The sequence below is a fragment of the Maylandia zebra genome, linkage group LG20, assembly GCF_041146795.1.
Source record: "Maylandia zebra isolate NMK-2024a linkage group LG20, Mzebra_GT3a, whole genome shotgun sequence".
NCBI lineage: Eukaryota > Metazoa > Chordata > Actinopteri > Cichliformes > Cichlidae > Maylandia > Maylandia zebra.
The window spans coordinates 22,656,136-22,680,350 of NC_135186.1; the positions used below are offsets into that span (position 1 = coordinate 22,656,136).

Sequence of the window (24,215 nt, forward strand, 5' to 3'; positions counted from 1 at the left end):
CTGCCATCACGTAATGTCGCATACTGCTGTTTCTGATGTCATTTAAAAAAAAAAATAAATAAATAAAAAAATTTATTTACATCTAGCTTCATACATTAAATATGAAGCTAGATGCTGAAATCCACACACAAATCGTCTGACAGTTATTATAATCACATTTATAGTTTATAAGCATTTTACCATGTTGGCTTGGCACATTAGAATACCAACATTGTCCAACACATAGTGCAGTTTCCCAATTCATCCTCTGGCAATGATAAAAGCCTGTGTTACACTTAGAGTACTGACAACCCACAAAAGATATTCCAGTTAAATTAAAAAAAAATCAGACTTGCTATGGTATAGTAAAAAAAACATATCAAAGGTCTCAGATGCAAAACAATGCATCCAAGTTTTGACAAAAATCACCCACAGATACTGACTTTTAAAGGGGATTAGCTGGGAATTATATGACTGGTACTTTATGAGAGCTTAGGGAATCACACATAAGCTTAGGTATTAAACCTGTATGCTAAATATTTGATGTTTTCTCTACTTCAACCAATATATAACACAAATCGTCATATAAAAAAAAGATGTATGTAAAACGTATGACTATAAAAACTATACAATTTTTACATTTTTATCCAGTTGTAGCTGTGTGTTTGGTGAGTATATACTTTAACAGCGATTTGTTCCCTTTGAAATGGCACAGCCGCACTATTCTCATGTTGCAGAGTGAAGAAGTCATTTATTATAGCATGCAGTGACCCAGAGGAAGGCTTACACTGAAGAATCTAATTTTGGTTAATCAAATGGCTACAATGGAGAAAAGCTACACCTCATTTGCATTGTCTGTTGGCTGATCCACGGTAATGGAGTGAAAGCTGCAGAACATGTGCATGCCAAAAAGCTTCAAGAGAGATAAAGTGCTGGCAGGATGCCAGTGCTTGCTCATAAATGTAATTTACACCCACCTCAAATCAAGGTCAGACATCTATAAAACAAATATTTCACCAATGTTTCACTTCTAATTTCAGACCCTTTCTAAACTCCCTTCTAATTACTTTACAAGCTGGGTTATATTCAAAATTGTGAGTTCCATGGCAAAGGAAATAGGATTTATGGTGACGAACAGCTTGACCCTGAATCTTGATATGAAACTGACCAAAGGAAATGAAGTAATTGATAAAGGGGGGCAGAAGGGAAGAGATCATTAGACTGATTCAGTGGAAGATTATTTCTTGGACAGATGCTGACAGAATACTGAAATAAACACATTAAACTAGACTCTTGAGACTGCTCATTGAGTAGATTTACCAAAGTAAAGCCATTGACTTCCAAGCATTTGCTGTACCTTGAATCCAGGGCTGTAACCAGGGAATTACTGAGGTCCAGAATTTTGCTTCTTGATGCGTCATATTTCAAATTTAGCACCTGTTGTCCAATAAAAAATGGATAAGGCTATACTTCTAAAGAGACAAGGTCCTAGAGATGCAATATAATCAAAGCCAGAAATTTAGAAAAGTCTGAGGGACTTTATTTTACACAGTTTCCCACTTTAGCTGGAGGAGCTGTTTATGTAGAAACATGGAAGATGAGTGTTTTTTGTATAAAACAAGGAAATAAAGTAAACCTTAAAAAGTTATTTATTCACTTGAGATTTAAGTAGCTCAAGAGCAAAAGTTATTCAATGTCTTTGACCCTACTCATTCCCTCCTGGCATCTAAACCAACCAATTATCATTCCTCATGAGTCATGCGTCAACCTAACCCTCTAAATACAATCAAATTAGAGGCACTGTGGAACAGGACATAATTTAGGAAAATTCCTGTTGAGTCTTTTCAAAGTAAAAGCTATCTCAATCCAGATGGATTATTTACCAGGTAGCTGAGGGAAAATATATATCCACAATGACAATGTTACAGTTCCACTATACCTGAATAGAGCACTCACTCACAGCTTGTCACATACGTTGGCTAATAAAAAAAACTTTGAAAAACTTTTATTTAAGAAATTATAGTCCATTTCAACATAAAAGACCCCCCCCCTCCCCCACAAAAATTCAGTCATTGGTGATTGGAACACAAATAAGCTGTTGTTCCAATGTTAGCACGAGTCAAATCTTAAAACACTGGGTACCCTTTTTGCAATGTACAGTCCAATGGATTTCAGCAGAAGTCTATTAGATGTTGCCTTAGGCAACTGTTCTCTACTCGTAGTGTCAATGTTACAGTGAGTGTTGGTTAAAAGAAAGCCAGGAAAAAAGGCTTGCGTTTGTTCAAAGTTGTGACAGGATGCATTAAACTGAAACTATGATGCGTTTGGTTGTCTAGTGAGGAATAATTTCATTCATTCATTCATTCAGTCAGCATTTGTATCCTGCAGCCCAAAGACCAGTCTGTAGTCAGTGCATTAAAGCAAAATTATTAGTGGCCATGAAGATCTGTGTTAGACAAAAACAATGCTTGTCTAGTTTCTTATTGAACTTATCTGACATTAATGTATGCACTGTTTTCATGTTGTGTTAAATGAAGATACTTATTACATATAGGGAGAGAGTTAAATGTCTACAGGTGGATGGTAGGATGAAGGTGGAGGGGGTGTGAGAGAACTGTCAGATGGAGAAATTTGAAACTTTGCAGCCTAAAAACAACACCAAATTGTAAGGCCCGAAGAAACTGCATGTTACCTATGTATGATGCAGTGCAGCTTGGGATGTCTGCCTGAAAAAATCTTCAGGCTCACTCCATTTTGAATATCCAAATACAAACTGTTTAACCGCCAAAATACAAGTCAATAAACATCACAAATGTAGTGTAGCGTTGTTTTTGAAACAATCTAAGAAGCCAAAGGAAAATAGATCATGCAGCTCTGACCTCTCTGTTACTGTCGTTAAGAGCTTTCACTACAATGTGAGGAAGTGATATTGCTGAAAAACTGATAGAAAAAAACTAAATGTCACAGCTTGCCTTGGCAGACCGTGTTTAGGGTCGAAGAGGACCCAAATGCAGACACTTAGAATAAAACTATAATTTCACAAAAGGCGAGCAGTTTATTTGTGGCCGGGAAAAGGTACAAAGCAAAAGGCAGAGGTAAACTGAGGCAAACCTAACTAGAACTAAACTGGGAAAACTAAATGCTAAACACAATAGACAAAGAATAAAACCTTGAGCATGATAAGAACCTGGACATGGAAAAACCTGGATAAATGATGGCAAGAACTCGACAGAGGACTTAAATACACAGAAGGGTAATGAGGGAAGTGGAAACACCTGGGGAAACACAGCTGACACAAATGAACACTGCTCGCACTACAGGCTTGCTTGTTGTTCCTAGAGTAAGTAGAATGGGAGGGAGAGCCTTCAGATTTCAGGCCCCTCTTCTGTGGAACCAACTTCCAGTTTGGATTTTAAGATTTTAAGATTAGGCTTAAAACTTCCCTTTTTGCTAAAGCATATAGTTAGGGCTGGATCAGGTGACCCTAAATCCTCCCTCAGTTATGCTGCAATAGGCATAGGCTGTCGGGGGATTCCCATGATGCATTGAGTTTTTCCTTTCCAGTAACCTTTCTCACTCACTATGTGTTAATAGACCTCTCTGCATTGAATCATATCTGTTATTAAGCTCTGTCTCTCTTCCACAGCATGTCTTTATCCTGTCTTCCTTCTCTCACCCCAACCAGTCGAAGCAGATGGCCCCGCCCCTCCCTGAGCTTGGTTCTGCCGGAGGTTTCTTCCTGTTAAAAGGGACTTTTTCCTTCCCACTGTCGCCAAAGTGCTTGCTCATAGGGGGTCATATGTTTGTTGGGTTTTTCTCTATATCCACTATTGTAGGATCTACTGTACAATATAAAGCGCCTTGAGGTGACTGTTGTTGTGATTTGGCGCTATATAAATAAAATTGAATTGAACTGTATTGAATTGAACATGACACCACAGAGGAAGCAAAACTAAACACACTGAACATGGAAACAAGACTTTCAAAATAAAGCAGGAAACATGGAGACACATGAACTGGAACATGCAAGCTTGACACAAGAGACAGAGAGAGGGGCAGGAGAGGAGGAGGGACACAGAGGAGAGAGACACAAGAGGAACCTACACAGACAAGGAGATAATACATGATAAACAGAAAAAGACTCAAGTAGACATGGAGGATAACATAAACTAGACTAAACTTCAACTAAGACGAACTAATAATAACCCCTGAACTTAACCTTATCTCATAAGTAATCAAAAATGACAAAATAACTCAAAATGCTGGGTCACAGACCCAGCCCCTTGACACAAATATTCCCCTTTGAAATTGTCACAAGGCAGATGCTACTGTCACTCAAAGAGCACATTTATCCACTCAGATCTGATTATCTGTCTGTCAAGTTCAGTTATTCTCCACTTAATTCTCTGACTCTCTGACTATTCATAAACAGTAAATATATAAATTTGTCTTAACCTTTTAGATGCTGCAAACAGAGGATTCTCAATTCATGCTAGTCACAGAAAGTAGGAAGTAGCGGGAGATTATGAGACTTTGTGGCTCGGTCAAATGTCTCAGCAGTTTTATGTAGATAAATAGAGTCTAAACATGTTTGACACTGTATCTGAACTTGTTAAGTCAAACCTAAGGAGTAAAACAATACACTGGTGAAATCATATTGACTATGTGCATGAGAAAATGCTAACTTCCTGGTTTGAGACCGGATGTGGGGTTGTGCATTTCCGGCAGCTTTACTTTGCGGTCAATCGCTACTGCGAAGATATACTCCAAAATCATGTCCAAAACTCGAAAACGGAAAGATTGCGTTAAGTTACAAAGAGCAGAAGGTGGGAACACTCACTGCTGTTGTGTCATAAAAAATCTAATGATCAATTTTGACGTTTAAAGAGTTTAGATCGATCAGTTGTTTACATCACTCAACAGCAGAACTGCATTACTGCAGCAGAAGACACATCGTCCACATTCAGAAGCACATCTCTGTATAGTGACTGGTCTTATGATTTAAACAGGCAAATGTTCAGCATTCAAACTACAGGTGAAGAATAGTCAAACCAGATGTTTCCCCCGTTATGTCGATATCAGCTAGTCAAGTACACAGCTACACAGCATATTAACAAACCGTGAAAAAAGCCACACAAAAATGAACGATTGCTGGTAACGGTTTCTATACATTAGTATTTATGAAGGGTATGTTGTGACTTACCTTCAAAATTACAGCGGTCCCTCGCTATAACGCGGTTCACCTTTCACCTCGCTGTTTCGCAGATTTTTTAGTGCAAGTTTGCACGTTTTTTTACGTCACATTGTGTCCTGCGACCAGACGATCTCCTCCGTGACGTCTCTCCCGTACAGTACAGAATCGCTGCATCGATCGCTAGCAGTGTGACTCTGAAGTGCAGTACTGTATGTCCACAATGTCCACGAAACGTTTTGTACCGTCAAAAAATAAAATTGGCTACTTGATTTCACCTATCGCTGGTTATTTTTAGGACATAACACCCGCGATAAACGAGGGACAGCTCAGAAATATAACATTTGAATCCCTTTTCTCTTTTGCTCTGAGGCGCGGGGCAAAAATATCGACAAGTCGATGAACATCATTTACAGATATATTGGGTAAATACTAGAGATGGACCGATCCGATATTACGTATCGGTATCGGTCCGATACTGACCTAAATTACTGGATCGGATATCGGAGAAAAATAAAAAATGTAATCCGATCCATTAAATATCACGAAAGCACCTCACAAAACTTGCAACACACCGTAACTCACCTCAGGTTAGCACGTCGGAGCAGTATGCATCACGTGATAGAGTGGCTGTGGCATGCGGGACCTGTCAGTGGTCTGGATAGCATGTGGAGCTTCGCTAGCAACCCGGCATTTCATCTCCGACAAAGTTATCCCGAGAGAAGTAAAGCAAGTGTGTAAGTCCATCTCTGAATGTTTGTAAAGCATTCCTGCGTTAAGCTTAACAAGCGACTGCCTCTTCTTGCTGCTACTTCAATCATGAAACTGCTTAACGATCAGCTGATCGGCTTTTCTGTCGCTAGTCCGTGTCTCTAGTTTGCTTTTGGCCCACTTTGCACCAGAAAGAGGAAACCAGCGGCTGAACAACAGCAGCACGTTTAAGCTTGATCAGCTATTGTTAGAATGTATTTAATCTTACTTTCTACTCCAGGATCTTTTTCTACGTAGCTGACGGCTGGTAGCTGTGCAGGGGCGGATCTAGCAAAGTTTAGCCAGGGGGGCTGATAGGGCATTAACAGGGAAAAGGGGGCACAAAGACATACTTTTCTTTCTTATTCTCATTTAAAATGTCTAGCTTTTAATAAATAATTATCTGACAGCCAAAGTTTTAATTTGATGCAAAATGAATAGAAGTCCATTACTGTATATAGTAACTATTAACCCTTTAAGACCTACCATAGAACCAAGTCCGCCAGAGCTTATATTATATTTTTACATGCTGTGGAGCCATTTTTGGGAGCATTTCAAGTTGCTATACATCAATACAACCATTATAGCCCAGATTTTAATAATACGTATTCATTAAGTGCATAGTAATTACATAAATTGCAAAAAAGTGCAATAAACTACAAAAAAATTGAAAATCGTTTTTGATTTTTTAACATATATTTGTAGTTAGAGAAATTTAAGAGGCTTATCCCTCAAAACTGTAAATACAAAAAAGTTGCACAAAATAGTTTCCCACCACAGGAAATTTATTTTGAGTGTCTTCATAGTTTTATTTTTGAAATACACCAATTTTTATACACTGCAGGAAAAACGAAAATAAATATTATACTGCAAATTTGCAAAAAGGCAGCATATGCATCAAAATAAACTATTTCCAGCAGTGCAGTATGAGTCCTAAGCATCCCAGAAACGACACAGAAAGTCATAAAGTCAAAGATAACTTTTAAAAAGAGCAGTATAGGCCCTGAGGCCCTGATCGCAAAAAAGACTACATTTCCGCGAAAATGACGTCACTTCCGGTTTCGGCCAGGTAATGGCGGAAATGCAAAAGTTCGCGCTGACGTTTATTCCAACATAGGAAGTGTTTTGAACAGCTGATTGGACCGGCAAAGCGTGTTTCTGGAATATTATGTTTTTGTTCCTGCAAGCGCTTTTTATGCAGTTTTTGCAAAGCTTTATGTGGAAGGAAACCGTGACCTAGGACAAGCTGATGGCACAATATGTAAGTACAACTCCTCCGGTTTCATATGCAAAAGAAATTTTTGCGCTAGCTTACGTGGTTGCAGTGCTACCGGGATTTAAAAATAGTTACGCATAACAGAGCGTTCCCGCTCCGATCGGCTCTAAAGGGTTAAGTCTAATATACCCTAGTAAGCTATACTACTTTTTCCTTTGGGAAGGTACCATCTGTGCAGTCTGCAATTTTGTTGAAGAAAGATGTTGAATCTATTTAATATTTCTTGAAAAATAATTGATTTCTGTGCATTTTTTTTCACACTGCATCAAATTAAGGTTGATTACGTCGATTAAGCATCATGAGGTGGAGCGTGAGGGGTGGTTCCCTATTTTTTATTTATTTATTTTTGTTGTTGCTGGGAGTTGGAACCCTATTAGTTAGGTTGCTTAATATTTATGCTAAGTACTCTTTAAAATACCAGAATAGGGAGGATGGTGTAGGTTTAAGTTTATTAGATTGATCAGTATTGCTGTACTATGAAATATTTTTTTTTGCATACAGGTATAACAGAATAGCTTTAGTGTAGTTGTTGTTTTAAACTTGAGTATGAACTTATACAAAATGCAGCAAGATATTTAAAAAACAGTTTTGTTGATTAAAAAACACCATATCGGATTCATATCGGTATCGGCAGATATCCAAATGTATGATATCGGTATCGGTATCGGACATAAAAAAGTGGTATCGTGCCATCTCTAGTAAATACCCAAGACATCTATAGAAATGTAAATCGCCGCTTGATTCATTCATTTGCTTAACTTGTTTTGGACCTTAAACCAGGCGCGAATAGGACACCGGAAACAAAGCTCCCCACAGGAGTTTCCGCACCGGAAGTAGCATATGCTAATGTGCACATAGTCAATTAGTGTCACTGTTATTTTGTATTGAATTGTAGCCTCATATGAATTTTGATCCATCCATCCATCCATTCGGTTCCGCTTATCCTTTTCAGGGTTGCGGGGGGCACTGGAGCCTATCCCAGCTGTCATAGGGCGAGAGGCAGGGTACACCCTGGACAGGTCGCCAGTCTGTCGCAGGGCCAACACACAAGGACAGACAACCATTCACACTCACATTCACTCACAAATTCACACTTAGTGGCAATTTGGATTATCCAATTAACCTATCCCCACAAGCTGCATGTCTTTGGACGGTGGGAGGAAGCCAGAGTACCCGGAGAGAACCCACGCAAACACGGGGAGAACATGCAAACTCCACACAGAAAGACCCCGACCTGATGGTGGAATTGAACTCAGGACTTTCTTGCTGTGCGGCAACAGTGCTAACCACCGTGCCACCGTGCTGCCCATGAATTTTGATATGAATTGGTTTTTGTATATATGCGTTGGCGTCCTAAATGGTGCACAGCTCCAAGAGACAATGGATTGATTGGAAACATTGTATACAGTGTATATAAATGGCATCAATGACACACATATTCCTATCAATGCCCCAATGATACTGCACCAGCCAAAAGCAAATAGAGGGGGTGACACTCTATTTTCCTCCAAGCCATTGTCACAAAAGCAAACTCCACAACCTCCTTTACTATCATTTGTGACATGAATGTGCTATATTTCTTGATCCCTAAACTCCCTAAAGTGTTTTTGCTGACCACAGGTTCACAGATTTGTAAGTGCATTGCTTGAATGATGCTATATTTTGTTCAACTCACCCTTCCACAGAAATGCAAAAGAGAAGGTGGCAGTAAAATATGAGTCTCTAATGCCGGGCTCACACTGTGCGATTTTGTCAGTCGCGCGATTCAGCTCCTGCTCAAACTGTACGATTGACTCGCAGGAGTTAGAAGTTCGTAGGTCACGATGCAGGGTCTCACACTATACGACCCGATGCTCGGATGCGACCTGAGTGCTCACACTGTGCGTCCATAAAAGGTCCATGAAGGTTATAACAGAAATTCTGTCGCTCCCTCTCCCTCTCTGTCTTTCACTCACACAGACACGCACACCACCACCATCAACTTTGCTAAATTGCTAATGAAAAACATTGATCAGGCAGCTGTGATTGAGCAGCAATGTCTATCCAACTATTTTCACGGTTGTTGTGGTCGTGATAATTTTGTGAGGCCACATCGAAAAGGCTCGGATGAGCTTTCCAAAGTTCTACAAGTGCCTCCATCGCTTGTGTCCAGATCACACGCTGCACTGCCGTGCTGCGCCGTCTTTTTCGCTGACATTTGTGTTTGCGCGTGCGCAGTGTGACAAACTGCGGTGACACCCTCACCTCAAACAGGTTTGAAATCCTCACGACCAAGCGATTGATGATCGGAAGCTGGTCGTGAGGTGTTAATCGCTTCTCGTTACCCCATGTATACTACATGATGCACGACACACGATGAAGGCCAAAATCGGGCCAATCGCCAAAACGGTCGCACGACTCAAAAATCCCCTCAAAATGGGCCAAAAATCGCACAGTGTGAGCCCGGCATAATATGAGATACTGGAGGTTGTATTCTTGTCTAAAATATACTGTTTATTCAGTGACTTGTATTTTTACAGTATTTTTTTGTTTTTCCACTATATAGAATAACATCATAAGAATATATCAGTCACAAGCTTTGTACAACAAACAATGTTCATTACACAAGACAAACTGTGAAAGAGTATTTTTTTCTTTTACTTTCTCTGTGTCTGCCGCTGTGATGGTTTCTGGATCCTGGGCCATCGTAAGACCTCAGGCACCGGCGGCTTGGTGTATTTTTAGGCAGCCCTTTCTTCATCACACCTTTCTACAGATCTGACAGTTGGCTAGCTTCTCTCTGTGCTACCTTGATCTTGGCCATCATGGGAGTTACTGCTGCTGGGTACTGTTCATCTTATTGCCAAGCTTCTCAAGAATCACTGTTGCCTTGGTGTAAATCAGCTACTTTGGTTGCAGTGATGGATTGGCCTTAAAGCAGCATTCACATCTTCATGTAGTCTTGGTAGTATATAGACTCTTTAAATAAGTAAATTGTGAAATTCTGATACATTGGCAACAGTGACAGATTTCAACAACTAGAAATTACACCCCTGCTGCAGGTGGTTTTAGCACTTCTATGAATTTCTACAATTTATGGGTTCCTGGAGAATTTTGGCATGATGACATTTATAACTTTTTCCTGTGAACACTAATTAATTTTTGCTGCCTCGTGTCAAGAATTAATCATAAAACTTAGCTGACGTATGACTTCTCCAGGCCTCTGTAGCACTTTCATGTCTCTTATCTTTACGGTATGGTGTGAAGGCTTTTTAATAATATTTTTTGTTCTGGATGTTTTAGATTAGGAAGACATGAAGTCCTGAGTACCTTTGGTAAATGCCAAATCATTAGGTACAAATAACTAGGTAATACCTGAAACTGCATAACTTTTGGAGCATTTATGGTCAGCAGGGATATTTTTTATGAGTAATTTTCTACAAAAACCCTGACGTCAGGGTTTTGTAGAAAGGTTTTGTAGTTTGCTGATAAGCTGTTGATGTCATACACCAACAGGATCCTGCCTTATACATTATACAGGACTTCTTTGTGATTTTCAGCTTTTATTTTTATAGCATGAAAACGAGTATTTTTAGCATATTGGATACAGGCAGTCATGTTTTTCCTAAACGGTGTAGTCTTTTAAAACCCTATTCATGTGTTTGGAACAGCCAGCGAAAGCTGTTTTTCCTGACCTTGAAATGCATTTTTCCCTTGTAGAAAAATACATGTGTGGATGACTGTTTTGTGCCAGTAGGATGTCCAGTGCACAGACTGGAGGTGAAAACAGGTAGGAGGTTCATTCATATCAGCAGGTACAAAGTGAGTTATTTGTATATTGGTGGAAAATGTCTGCTGCAGTGTGAGTTTTTCAACAGTTGGGTTATTTTCAAATTCTGGTTCTTTATCTGAAACTGGTGAGCATCATATTACTACATTTTTTAAAGAATTCAGAGTGTGTCACCCTCAGACCTGACACAAATGAGGTGGTTATAGGTTGATAGAAGGTGTGGGGTGGTACTGGGGATTTGGATCTGTGTCAGACATGAAAAGGGAATGGCAAGAGGGAGAATAGCACAGAGATGTAATGTAATCTTTCAGAGGAAAAGAATGTGAGAGATGAAGAGGCGACACTGTAAGATATGTGGACTGTTCTACTAACTGCTTGTCTGAATCCTAAATGAATCATCTCGAAGTTTATGGCAATGGAAAGCCTGTGTGCATAACGCATGTGGGAGTTTGCAGTGCACAGAGTTTCTCCACCTGAATCTGGTATTCTTGGTTTTATATATTTAATCTTATAGGTGTTGCTGATGCTTTGTTCTGAATGACTGGAGGGAGGATTATGAAAGACAACAAATGGGTACTTCCCATTTTTGTTGCCATGGATGCATCTTGGGAACAAATTTGTTCCTTTTGCAAATTGATTTTACTTGAGTGATTGGACTTGCTTTTCTTTGAAGATGGCAAAGTAGTAAATATTTAAATATATCCATATGTATGTGTGCGTGTGTGAGAGAGAGTATTTCTGTTTGTGTGTATGGATATGGATTTACAGATAGAAGAGAACTGAAAACCAGACAAAAGACACATACTAAAAGGATGCTACATGCTCCAGCTGTAAAGACATGATAATCAGTTCTAAATCCAACAGTGTGTTGATTTTGTTATACTTGCTGGCTAGGTTGTTGGATATGTCTATTCAGCTTGCCAACTTAAATGTGCTTGCCTAACATTAGTGTAGACACATTTTAATAATCACATATAGACAATATATGACACACGCTATATGAAACACAGTAATATAGTTATTGTATTGTAGCTTCTTAAGTGTGGGAGATTACAGCACCATATTTAAAAAGGAACGGAGACAGACATCTGGCAAGTATGAACACAACCTATTAAATTACCAATATAACTCAGTGTGTAAATGTGATGGAATTTAGCACACAGGTGTGTGTGTGTGTGTGTGTGTGTGTGTGTGTGTGTGTGTGTGTGTGTGTGTGTGTGTGTATATATATGTGTTTTTATTTATGCATTTGCTAGTGTACTGGTGTATGTGTGCAAAATCATGTTCATGTTGTCCTTATAGTCTAAGCTGAGAGTGACAGCCTCATACATAATGCATTAAGAACATGAGGATAAGGATAGTTGACATTTGGTTGCTCGTCATTTAGGATATTTCTTCCCTGGGGGGGACTACGCTCTCAGATAATCACACATGGGTATTAATACACACACACACACACACACACACACACACGTTGCTGTACATAAGCCAAAGTATACAGTATTTCTCATCCGGGTACTGTAAATGGCAGATGTTCAAGTCAGAGTCAAAGGCTGGATTCAGCTCTGTGTAACCGTATTAAACAATAGCTGATTAAACAGCTTAAAGCACAGTGTGCATGCAGCATGGGCTCATGTGTCTACAATGCTTAGTGAAATGTGAGAGTTACAGTCAAATATGTATAATTCAAGCATTTTTAATTCTTATTCTTTGGTTGCAATTACGACACAGTTACATTTTTTTTTCATTTTTATAATATTTGTCCAGAATGTAAAGTGTAGCCACACTGCATCAGTTATGGTATTTAGACCAGCATGTTACATAAGTTCATGTTGTCTACTGAAGCATATACAGTACATAACACACATAACTCGGTGACACAGACATGTAGGAAGCAGCTGCGCAGCCAGGGCTTACTGCTGCAAGAACACTTTTATTTTTAAACCGTCTGTTTATTTCATCAAGAGGAGATCAAATGTGGGGAATGATATGAGCATGTCACAACAAAACTTAAAGAGCTGTCTGAACATTTTAGATTTATGTTTGTCAGTCATTTACCGGTTTACTGTTTTGTATAGTTAACTAAAACCGTGCGTTGGGTGAACACTTTTGATTATAGAGTTATAAGGTTAAAGTTTGTGCCAGAAAAGATTTTTATTTTCAACCTTTGACTCACCTGAGTTAATCTCCTTGTAATGTGAGTAAATTTAATTTTAAAAAGGCAACACAGCACATGAATATTGTGCCACTTGCGATAATGTCAATATTGCACCATACTAAATACATCAACACTTAAGTTGTGTTCGCGCTGAGGGCAATTTTTAATAGCCAGGGAACTTGTGACTATGGGCGAGACAACCACAAGAGAAGGGAAGTGGGTTTGGAGCTGAACTCGATTAACAGGTGAATATCAGCTTCAACTCAAGTAGCAATTTTGCTTTTCAAAAAGAAAACTATGCTCAAGAAAGGCTGTAAAAAAAAAAGAAAGACAGAAAGAAAACAAAGGCTGTACGACAAGCCGAGGAATTTCAGAAGAGAACGGTATACATGCGAACGGTGTGACGCAGTGTTTAGAGAAAAAAAATTAAAAGATACCCTCCACTAAAGGTGGTTATAGTGTGAGCATTAGGCTGAGAGTTGAACGCCCTAATTTGACACAGTTGGGTATTTAAGGCATTTACCATTGTCATAATTAGTACCAGTATAGTCTGGTACTATTTGCCCTCAGTGAAAACTTTACCTGTGACATCCTCAAATCCCAATTAATCTCTTAAGCCCCAAGCCTACCTGATCTCCTGCTTTTTGCCCCCGTATCAGGGGGCGTTGGGGCTTAAGAGGTTAAAAATGATACCAATTAAAGAAACATGAAAATTACTTCTGTGCTGTTTAAACTCTGAAATGACTGTGAACACAGAAGCTTTTTTTTTAATGTTGTACACAGACCATTTAATGTGGGCAATTACTGTGGCCACAGTCTCAGCCTGGTAGATAGAATTTAATTCCACATCACATGATCTGTTTTTGTAAAGCTAGCAAGCAAGACTGTTTTTTCAGTCAACTTTATGAACATTGTGTAACCTGGAAATTTTTGTATAATAATTTCAATATAGAATTGAATATACGAACATACCAAAAGCCACTAAGCAGCCACTGAAATTCCTCATGGATTTCTTAAATTCACTGACTACAGCAACCATTAGGTTAACAATTCACAGTATAGGACTGACTGAACATGTGAGTCTTTATACTGCAGGCAGTAGTTGGCTGATGCTATTACTGTAACTCTGCAGAGTTTTGGAAAACTAAACCCATAACCAATTTGCAGCTACACAGCTGAGTAAAAACATTCTATTTGGACATCTAACTCTGATTAGCTGCTCCTAACAAAACAGCTTAAATGGTTCAATGCTGGAAATTACACAATTCTAGGGGAAGCAAAAAGAAATTGCTAATGTTTTGATGAGAAAGGGAGAGAGCAATTGGCATTATTTCTTTATTCAGGGAACCATTATGATCTGATTTTATGCTGAACGTGAGCCTGTGAAACAGCAGGGCACAGTCAAAGGAGCTGGTTACCTTGCTCAGAAGTTGGATTCCGACTGTTGCCTGCAGCTCTTCATCTACACCTCAGTGTGGAAGGTCCTTCTTGTTCCACTTCACCCTGCATCATCTTAGACTGATTCACTGTTAAAATTGTAGAAAATGCCAGTTTTTTTGTTTTGTATGCAGTTTCAGTGATATGAGATCGCTTACAAACACACTGCAAAGTTTCCCTCTGACTACTTCATAATACAAATGCTTTTAAATATAGCTGTTGTTAAATGTGTTCAGCAAGATTTCTTTTGAAATCCTGACTGTTTAATTAGCATGACTAAAAACATTTTGTATGAGAGACTTCAGCTTGTAGTACTGTAAATTTTGCAGCATGTTTATGATAGGAGCATATTCTCAATCACTCTTTGGCAACAGTGTAAGTTTATTTAGTCAATAATTTAATTTTGACATTTTAATTAAATTTCATTCATTTTTTTTATTTAATACGTATTTAATCGTAATTTGCAAATTTAATTTTAAAGACTTTAAAATTAATTAATTAGTTAATTAATTAATTTTTTAAAGAATTTAGTTAAAACTCTTTTCTCATCCAGATAATTTCAGGCAAGGCCTTGCATAAACAACATACTGCAGCCTTTCGCCAACTAAAAATATCTGGTGGCATTTGCATGATGAAACAAATGGATACAGCTGGACTGTTGAGCAGCTAGACTTCTCTATCAGAAAATAATGGGACAACATTCCTCTCCCAAAAGTCCAGCAGCTCAGTACCCAAACATTTACGTACTGTTGTTAAAAGAAAAGGGGAAGCTAAAGATGGGCAAACATAGCTCTATTTTTGAGACATGTTGCTGTCATCAAATCGAAATGTCCCTACTTTTTTTTTTCTTTCTTCAAATGGTGCATTTTCCCAGTTTAAACATTTGACATCTTAGTCACCCTTTCTATTATTGCTCGGTAATAAAGTGGTAAAAGTAGGGTAACAAGGCAAAAATGAAATCTAAATAATTACAGCTCAATTACCAAAGTAATAACCACTGAATATCCAAGTATCGTGGCAGCAACAGTGGTCACATTTGAGTAACATTACACTAAAATGAATATAATTGGATAATAAAGGGCCAAAAACTGGGTGTAATAATGTGGCTGCACTGCTCGGTAATAAAGTGGTGATAGTAGAGTAACAAGAATGTCATAATGTGTGATTTCTAAGTTATTACCACTAATTACCTGTGGTAGTTTCTGTGTGATAAGCAGGAACCACAGCTGCAAAATTGCCTTTAAAGTGATGCACACTCACTATTGACTTAATTAAATCTAAAACCGTGGTAAAAAAAATAAAATGTTCTGTGTACTTTTTTTTTTCAGCCATAGAAGCACATCATCTAACGTGTAAATCTCTAACATCCACTGAATCAAGCAGTCTCCTTCTGTGTGTGTTGCTGTACTTTTTCTGAGAACCGATTATCCAGGCACACTGCTGGGGACTCAAGTAAGTGCACCCTGAAGTTAGAGGTCGGCGGTCTCATTTTAGGTGCCTTTTCGCTGTTGCTAGGCAATGGGTGTAGCCTGTCACTCTAGTTGCTAGGCATCATCACAATCAAAGGCAAATTATTTCATGTGATGATGTCACACCTAGTATTGTAGGATATGGTAACTCAGAGAAGTGATTTTTTACTAAGCGTTTTAAAGAACCATTACTACCTCAATGAGTTGTCAATGAGTTGTCACAGCTACTGTCAAATTACAGCCACTCAATGTCAATTGTTTTATTGGCGGGCATTTGACTCTTGCCTTACACAGTGTATATTCAGCTTTCAGAGTGTTAACATCTGATGAGAAGCAAGAAGTGCAATGTGTCTGTCTTCAGCAAACATTAGGTGTAAAATGCATGCAAATTATTACCAATTCAATAACTGATATTCATTGTAGGTTGGAGAATTGAGAGGCTTTTCCTTGTGTTTGTTTTTACTTGAGCCCGCAGCTGCAACAGAGCAGATAGTGAGAAGCAAACATGATTTCCCCATGCAGCAAAAGTAAAAAGTCAAGACATGGTTAATGAATCACTTTGGTAACTCCAAACTGGATTCATTCAATTAATGCTGTTAAACTGCATTCCTACACACAAGTTGCAGATTAGGACACTAAATTGCAAAGAAATGCTTCTTTGGACACACTGAGGAAGTCAAGAAATTCTTAACTTTTATTAGCTCTTTGTGTTTGTCCTTAAAATGCAATTTCATATGGTCCACATACAAAGCATAGAGTAGAGATAGTGCTGCGTACAAGGAAAAGCTAAGGATTTCAAATGAAGTAGTCTATAAATAGACTAAAGAGAGAAAAAAAGGGTCTTTTTGATGTAAATTGGGGTTCTCAGCCGTTCTGTGTATTTGTAATGTATTAAACTCTCAATGTGGTAAGAAACAATTGAGAATGAAAGCAAAGAGGGTATTGTGCTCTTCGGTGTCACATTATCCCTTGGGCATGTCCTGTGATTTCTGCTGATTTGTGCTGGGAAGAAGGGGAAATCTTTGACAAAATTGTTATGGTCTTTAGAAGCTCTGAGATCAGACTCCAGCTAAAAAAGCCTGTAAAATTTCATATAAAGGATAAAGATTATAAAAAGACTGTTTGAATTTTTTTAACAAGCGATAAATAATTTTGACCTTTATTACTTTGACTGTAAGATAATAAATATTATTGCTGCATTAGACCAAACAGAGTAATAAAAAAAACAAGTTGCCGTTCTATCACCCAAGACTTGGACTGATTGTAATAACACAAAAACACTGCACAGTAGACTGTCCGTATACACTGTAACTGACTAAATGCAATTATAATTCAATTATACCAATGTAGCTAATTATGGTAGAAGCATATTAAGATGTACTAATACTAGTGCTGTCAAAATTATCGCGTTAATTGTTAAGATCAACGCGAAATGTTTAATGCATTAAAAAAATTTAACGCTGATTTTGTTTTTTTATTAATTTCCTGTAATCTAAGACCTTTAAATTCATGAGCACCTCTGGAGGAGGGGGCAACAGTGTGCTATGCTGGCGTTTGGCCTGACAGAAATGATTAGAAGAAGAAGAAGAAGTGACACCATGCTACTATCTAGCTAACACTAGCTAACACACGCAAGCATGGACGAGGGCGGACTTTTGGGTGGAAAGTTTCTCTTTAAGAAGTTGCCTGATGGCTTGTTGGACAAAACGAGAGTAAGATGCACAATTTGCAACGCTGAATTCAAGTACTACAGAAGCAGTTCATCACTGGCGTATCACCTGAGAGCAAAACACCCAACTGAATCCACCTCTACGGGACCTCGCCAGTCTACACTTCAGGAGTATGGTGCTTGTGGACGAATAACAAAAAATGTGAGAGAAAAGGTAACCAATTCCTTGGTTGTTTGGATAGCTAAAAACTGCCGACCAGTTAGCATAGTAGAAGATGATGGACTGAGAGAAGTCATTCGTGCTGCATCAGGAGATGAGTGTTACAATCTGCCCTCGAGAGGAACCATTGTGTCGAGACTGCACACTTTGTATGGGGACCAGAGGGCTCAGCAGTCCAGCAAGCTTGTGCAAGTAAGGAATGTCGCTCTCACCGGAGACCACTGGACTTCGGTGAACAACGATAATTACTTAAAATATAAAGAATAAAAAAATGTAATTGGAGCCAGGCTATTAATAAAGTAATTGAGATTAATCGCAATTAATAACAGAAAATTGTGAGATTAGTTAGTTAATTTTTTTTAATCTATTGACAGCACTAACTAATACATCAACTACTAACAGTAGATTATCATTTAATTTCCTGTCAGATTCTCAAACATTCATTCTGCATCTTCATTAAATGTGCAAAAAGATGAAATTCAAATGACAGACATCAAGTTAGCAAAAGTAAATGAAACATGATTTAGTTGGCCCACAGCCACACGCTTGGTCTTACTAGTTAATGCAGTGGTTCCCAAATTAATTTTTGCTGGGCCCCCCTTTGTTTTACAGAAAAATGTTTGCGCCCCCCCCCCCCCTGCACGCGCACACACACAAACGCACGCTAACACTAACGCACGCTAACACTAACGTACGCTAACACATCCTCCAACCACACAAACCCATATTTTGCTCAATTGCGGTTTATTTCACACCTCAAATATTTAGTAAACAATTAAGCAAATACAAGTAATCTGCAGGTAGTAAGAAAATAAACTACTAACTCTTTTACGCTACGTCCGCACCTACACGGGTACTTTTGAAAACGCAACTGTTTCGTCCACACGTAAACGGCGTTTGGAATCACCGAAAACTGAGATTTTTTAAAACTCATTTTTTGCGTTTACGTGTGGACGAGGAATACAGAGTTCGTCATGCAACGTTAAAGGTATGCGCCTTTTTTCACGTCAGCTGTGCGCCACGTTATTGTTTACATGAGATGAATTGCAGAATGGCAGATAGTCAGATTAACAGTATTTTTGTCTCTATCTGCAGGTTTTACACGCTTACATATAAACACGCAGTTACTGTCCCTCTATTTACAAAGGCAGAAGCATCATGGTGTAATTATTTTACGTGTAGTTGGGTTTTTTTTCTGTGTAATAATATTCAACATTGCTATCAATACATTTATCAAAAAAAATGTCTCTCTGTGCAAAATGAGTCTAAAAACATAAACAGCTGTGGGATCCTGTTTGGAGAGCCAGGCGCGTGCTCCCGACGCAGGGAAAAACAATTCTGCAGGGGAGACCTGGCACTTGTGCAGGTGAAACCAAAGGGCAGATATGCTTCACCATATTTTCAAGTCTTTGGCTTAGAATGAAGTTGGTTTGGAAACATATTCTGCGATGCTTCATCTCCTGCTTTGCGTTTGTGTGGGGCGCTCCATGCTAGCAGTGTCCAAGTGTTGTTTTGGGGTTTTTTTTCCCTTTTCATGCCGCCCCCACCCCGCAATGGCTCTGCCTAGGGGGCGGGCCCCACACTTTGGGAAGGTCTGAGTTAATGGATCAATGAGCCTTTCCGCCAGTTTGTGTGTGAACATAATAACCACATGTGTGGCTTTCCACTGGAAATATGATGAATCTTCATTCATAATGCACTCCTATACACCGTCAGTGACCTCTTCCACTTACATCTCACCATAAAAACAAGGGTAATAAGGCTTTTTTTGAGTGTGTGCGTGTTCATGTGTGTGTGCATGCCCTCTTTATTCATAATCAATGACGTAACCTTGACTATCGTTCTAGCATGCTAGCACTTTCCCCAACTAAATAGATTACATTAATTTGTTCTGGCAACTCTTCAACCCATTTTAAAGGAAAGATGTAAAATAACAGGAGCAAATAGAGTAAAAAGTAGTAGTCCGGAAACATCAGGACACCAACATGATGTAATCACCTTGAAGAAAGAGCAGATGTGGTGAGTGGTCAATATAAAATATCACCTTCCTAATACAAAGGTACTTGGGAGTTCTCCTTCATCTGCTCCATAAACCTGATTTATTGTGGACTCAGCCTTTCACACCCACTGGTACGTCACTGCAACCCGCCTTCCCTCCTACATTGATGTGGAAACTGATGCTTGAAATGACACCTCCATAAAGTCACAGAGTGCGACTAGCTGGGTTATATCATGGGTTATAAATAAATAAAGTCAGAGTCAGATGACACATACATACACGCATTCATCCACACACGCTAAACATGTGCCACAAATAGGTGTATACTTTCATAATAAGTAGGGCATCAACCAGCGATTATTATGAGGATCTTAAATGTCAGAAATGAAAGACAAAAAGATTCACCATTCACTGAAGTCAAAGGGATGTCTTCATAACTTCATGTTAGACCTGCAACTAATAGCTCAATTTTTAAGATTAAAGAATCATTTGGTCTTTAAAATGTCTGAAACAAAAACAAGGTCACAAAGATCTTTGAGGATTCATAAATAATTTCTGATAAGGCTGAAATTCTTGCCAGTCTGAACTAGACTTTCATTTTCTCTGATTCTCTTAACATTACTTATCAGATTCCCTCTAATGTTTGCTCTAATGATAATATTCTCAGAAGTTATTCCTTTAATTTTCTTCCAGAGACAGTCCCACAGGTGCATAAAGCCCTCAAACATTTGGAAGCCCACAAGCCAGGAAGTCGGCAGGTCCTTTTAACCTCAAACTTTTACTTTTTAAAGCTAGCAGTGGATTTTATTATTCTGCTTTTGCCATATCTTTTTAACCCTCTCAAGGCAGGCGTTGCCGATTTGCAACAGTTAAAAACTAACAACCTGATTACCCCACATACATATTTTATTTGAGTTTTTTTTACTCAGAAGTACCACTGCAGGACTTGGTTGTGCATTAGCAACAAAAAGTTTACTTTGAGCCTGAGAGGGTTAATCTCTCTGTGGCAACTTATACAATTTATCCAGATAAAAAAACAGCATGCAACATTGAGCTTTTTATTGACATCTATAAAGCTTTTGACTCTGTGGATCAGTTTTAAACTGAAGACTTGAAGACCCATGTAGGAAGGCTTTGAATAATATCCTGTTGGGCAGATTTCAATGCAATCGCCCAGAGTACCACTTCTAGCTTCCTGGGCTCATCTGAAGATGTGCCCCAGAAATTGGTCCTCATCTCGGACTGATCTTTCTATTCATATTGATTAAAATATTTGAAATTCAAACGTCAGCTTTTTCACATAGAAGTCTACTTTGCAACTGCCTCTAGTCAGGTTGTTTAAGTCCCACTACAAATCAATACTCCACAGAATTCCCAGTTTGATTTAAAACCCTGCATTGTTCTCAAATGCTAAACCTTCCACTGAAATTCACTGAAACTTTAATTTATCAGTACTTTTTATGTATCTCAGATGTTTATCATGTTCATTTTTAAAATCACTACTGTGGCTACGTAGTGTTTTGTTTGCCTCTGCTGATATCTTATCAGTGGAGGCGTTTGTGGTCCTTGAATTCTTAACATTAATCTTTTCCCATGTCTGATCCTCATCATTACATATACAATTACCAGCTACTGACAGGTGAGATTAATTAATACTGTTTCAAAGGTGTCAGTTATGTGAAGGGGGTGGAAGCTGGGGTATATATCCTATTAGACACAGTCATTCCTTGGAGAGCTAAATGTGGGTAAGTGATAGGACCTAAGAGATTTTTGAAAAGAGACAAACTGTGATGGGTAGAAAGGGTCAGATGGCCATGTTCTGCAGAGGTTAGTGGAAGGAAGGAAAACCAATGCATAGGTGACAGGGATGTGGGCATAGTGATGTGCATTGGAAGTAAAGGCTGGCTCTGATCTCTAATGTTGTCACACTGCAAGAGCTGCTGAGGAATGGTTAGAGGACACACCAAAGACTTCTAGGCATTGACTTGTTTTCAGTTTGATGTATCTTCTGTGCTGTAAGAACAACCTTACAATGTGACTGCTGCTAAAGTCTTAGTGCCTAATGCTACAAGTTGCCTTTAGAGTCTTTGTTTGTTTTACAAGTCAAATATTATGCAGCTGGTTTGTATATAGCCTCCGTAAGTAATTAAATATCTTTGCTTTGCCTGTCAGGCTTTTCTAGTCTAGCGATGCTGTGATCATCAAATTAACAGATGCACAAGCGGTTAGATTTCTCCCTGTGATACTTTTGTTTTTATCTTTAGCACTAAACACCTTTGATAAAGATTTTATTGAGCTGTGATTAAATTAGAGAACCAAAAAGCTTGAAGGCAATCACATTTGATTTAGCTATTTGGGCAAGCTTTTGCGTCATACAACAGTTCAAGAAGGCATCATTGTAACTGAGCAGAATTGATTAGATAAAATCAAATCGAGTATTGTTTGGTTAGCTCATAAGATAACCAACATAAAGGATTTGTTCTTAGCCCATTAACACGAGAAAGTCTTTATTCACATTTGACCTTTCCGTGTCAAACTCTGATGGTAAACTCACCATAAAACACCAAAGCAAATAGAGTTAGACACACTGGAGTCTCAACATGAGGCACGCAGAGACAGAGAGAGATTCTGATAGATACAGCTGGCATTACTGAGGGAGCAACGTATCTTTGGTCAAGCTCCTCAGGAGAGACACTGATGATCCCTATTTATGTTTTATGAGAGTCTTCACTACAAGTACATTCACTGACACAATTTACAGACACATCAACCGGGAAATCCGAGTCGCATGTATGGCAGGGGTACATTTTGCTCCATGTTATTCAAGGTTAATCAAAGTTTAATAGAATCTTCATCTTATAAAATACACTCGGTGTACAGAGTAAATGACTCAAAGGTGTTTTAGCCATAGCTACTGTGATTCACATGACATATTTAAAGTGACTTTAATTCAATAGATGATGAAGCAAGAAAACCAAATAACTCAACAGCTTAATCTTTTAAACCTACACTTACACGCTCACCCAGTCACCTTTTATTGCTTTAACTCCTTAAGGAAAAGAGTTACTCTTGGATGTAAGAACATATAGTAGGATTGTGTCTTCGTTAATTCGGTAATGTAAGAGCTTTGGGATTTCAGCACTTGATATAAGCAAGTCTATAAAAATGTGTGTACATGTTAAGCAGGTCAGACAATAAACAGTGAAACTTGAGCTTGGAACAAGCTTGGGACAAGCTCAAGATGTACTTGGCTACATGTAGTTTCTTTATTTAAAAAAAATATTATTCTAAATTTACAAAGCTTGTACAGCAATACTTTATAATCAGAAATTCAGTATTTGAGCAAAGAAACAGAAAACTTGTACGAGTCTGGTTACAACACCAAACACATCCAGTCAGTAAAATAAATGATCTCCTTACCTTAATGAGAGGGTATGCCAGGGTTGGCTGGGGATCATGGGTGTTGAGTCAGGTCCAGTGCAAAGCTGGTTAAATCTTCTCACACGTGTGGTAGTGCTATGAAAACCAGTAGAGTTGAACATGCATTGCCACTGGTAAACTCTGGTGTATACTACGCGCTCAAGCGCTCCCTCACCGAGTGAGCACACAAGTCGTCAGCAGCAGCAGCCCGACAGCTGTGCTCGGGGAGATCCAAGAGTCGTCAGATAGAAACAGACATGCTGCCTTGTGCTGCCGGTCTCTGCTCTCCAGCACTCTCCTCTGTCTCTCTGTCTGCAGCTCCCACTCTCTCACCAGTCTGTGTTGCTCTGCTCTGTCTCTCTCTCCCCCCTTAAATCTCGCTCTTGTACACACATGCATTTTCCACACTGCATCTGCTGCCTCGCTTTCTCTCACAAACACACACACGCGTACATCTCTCTCAATTTTTATGTTCCAGCATTTTTCTTAACACACCACGTTCTCCTTGTAGTTACCCCAAATACTCTTTAATGGTTTTAATGTCTCTATATTTTCCAATTCATTCTAGTTACTTTTCCCTCTTTACAATCTCTCCTCCCAGTATTTTTTTCTGTTATCACATTTTCACTTTTAGCCCTAACCCTTGATGTACATTGGATTTTAGAGATTTAACATACTATACAGGAGAAAGACAGAGGCACTGAAGAGAGAAAGATGAAAACAGAAAGCTAACCGTGAGAATGCAAAGGCACAATGACACACGCGCACAAAATGAATATCTTGATGTGGGGAGTTCTCGGGAGTGGACTGGGGCACAGGTTTGACTTTGAAGTGCAACTGAAAGCAAAATGTCATGCTTAATGTTCGCTCCCTTAGCA

The 24,215-nt window shown here is 38.8% G+C and overlaps 1 protein-coding gene across 2 annotated transcripts in view; it reads right to left on the bottom strand.

Annotated features, from left to right (window-relative positions):
• Window positions 1-23,632, bottom strand: part of opn7b (opsin 7, group member b) — a 194,689-nt gene extending 171,057 nt beyond the window's left edge. Inside the window, exons 1-2 of one of the 2 annotated variants that reach the window (XM_076878380.1) lie at window positions 23,338-23,632; window positions 14,542-14,649 (exon numbers count right to left, since the gene is read on the bottom strand). The gene's annotated coding sequence lies outside the window, so the exon portion shown is untranslated. The remainder of the gene's footprint in view (window positions 1-14,541; window positions 14,650-23,337) is intronic. The other variant, XM_004545979.6, reaches the window with a different exon arrangement.
• Window positions 23,633-24,215: the final 583 nt, after the last annotated feature.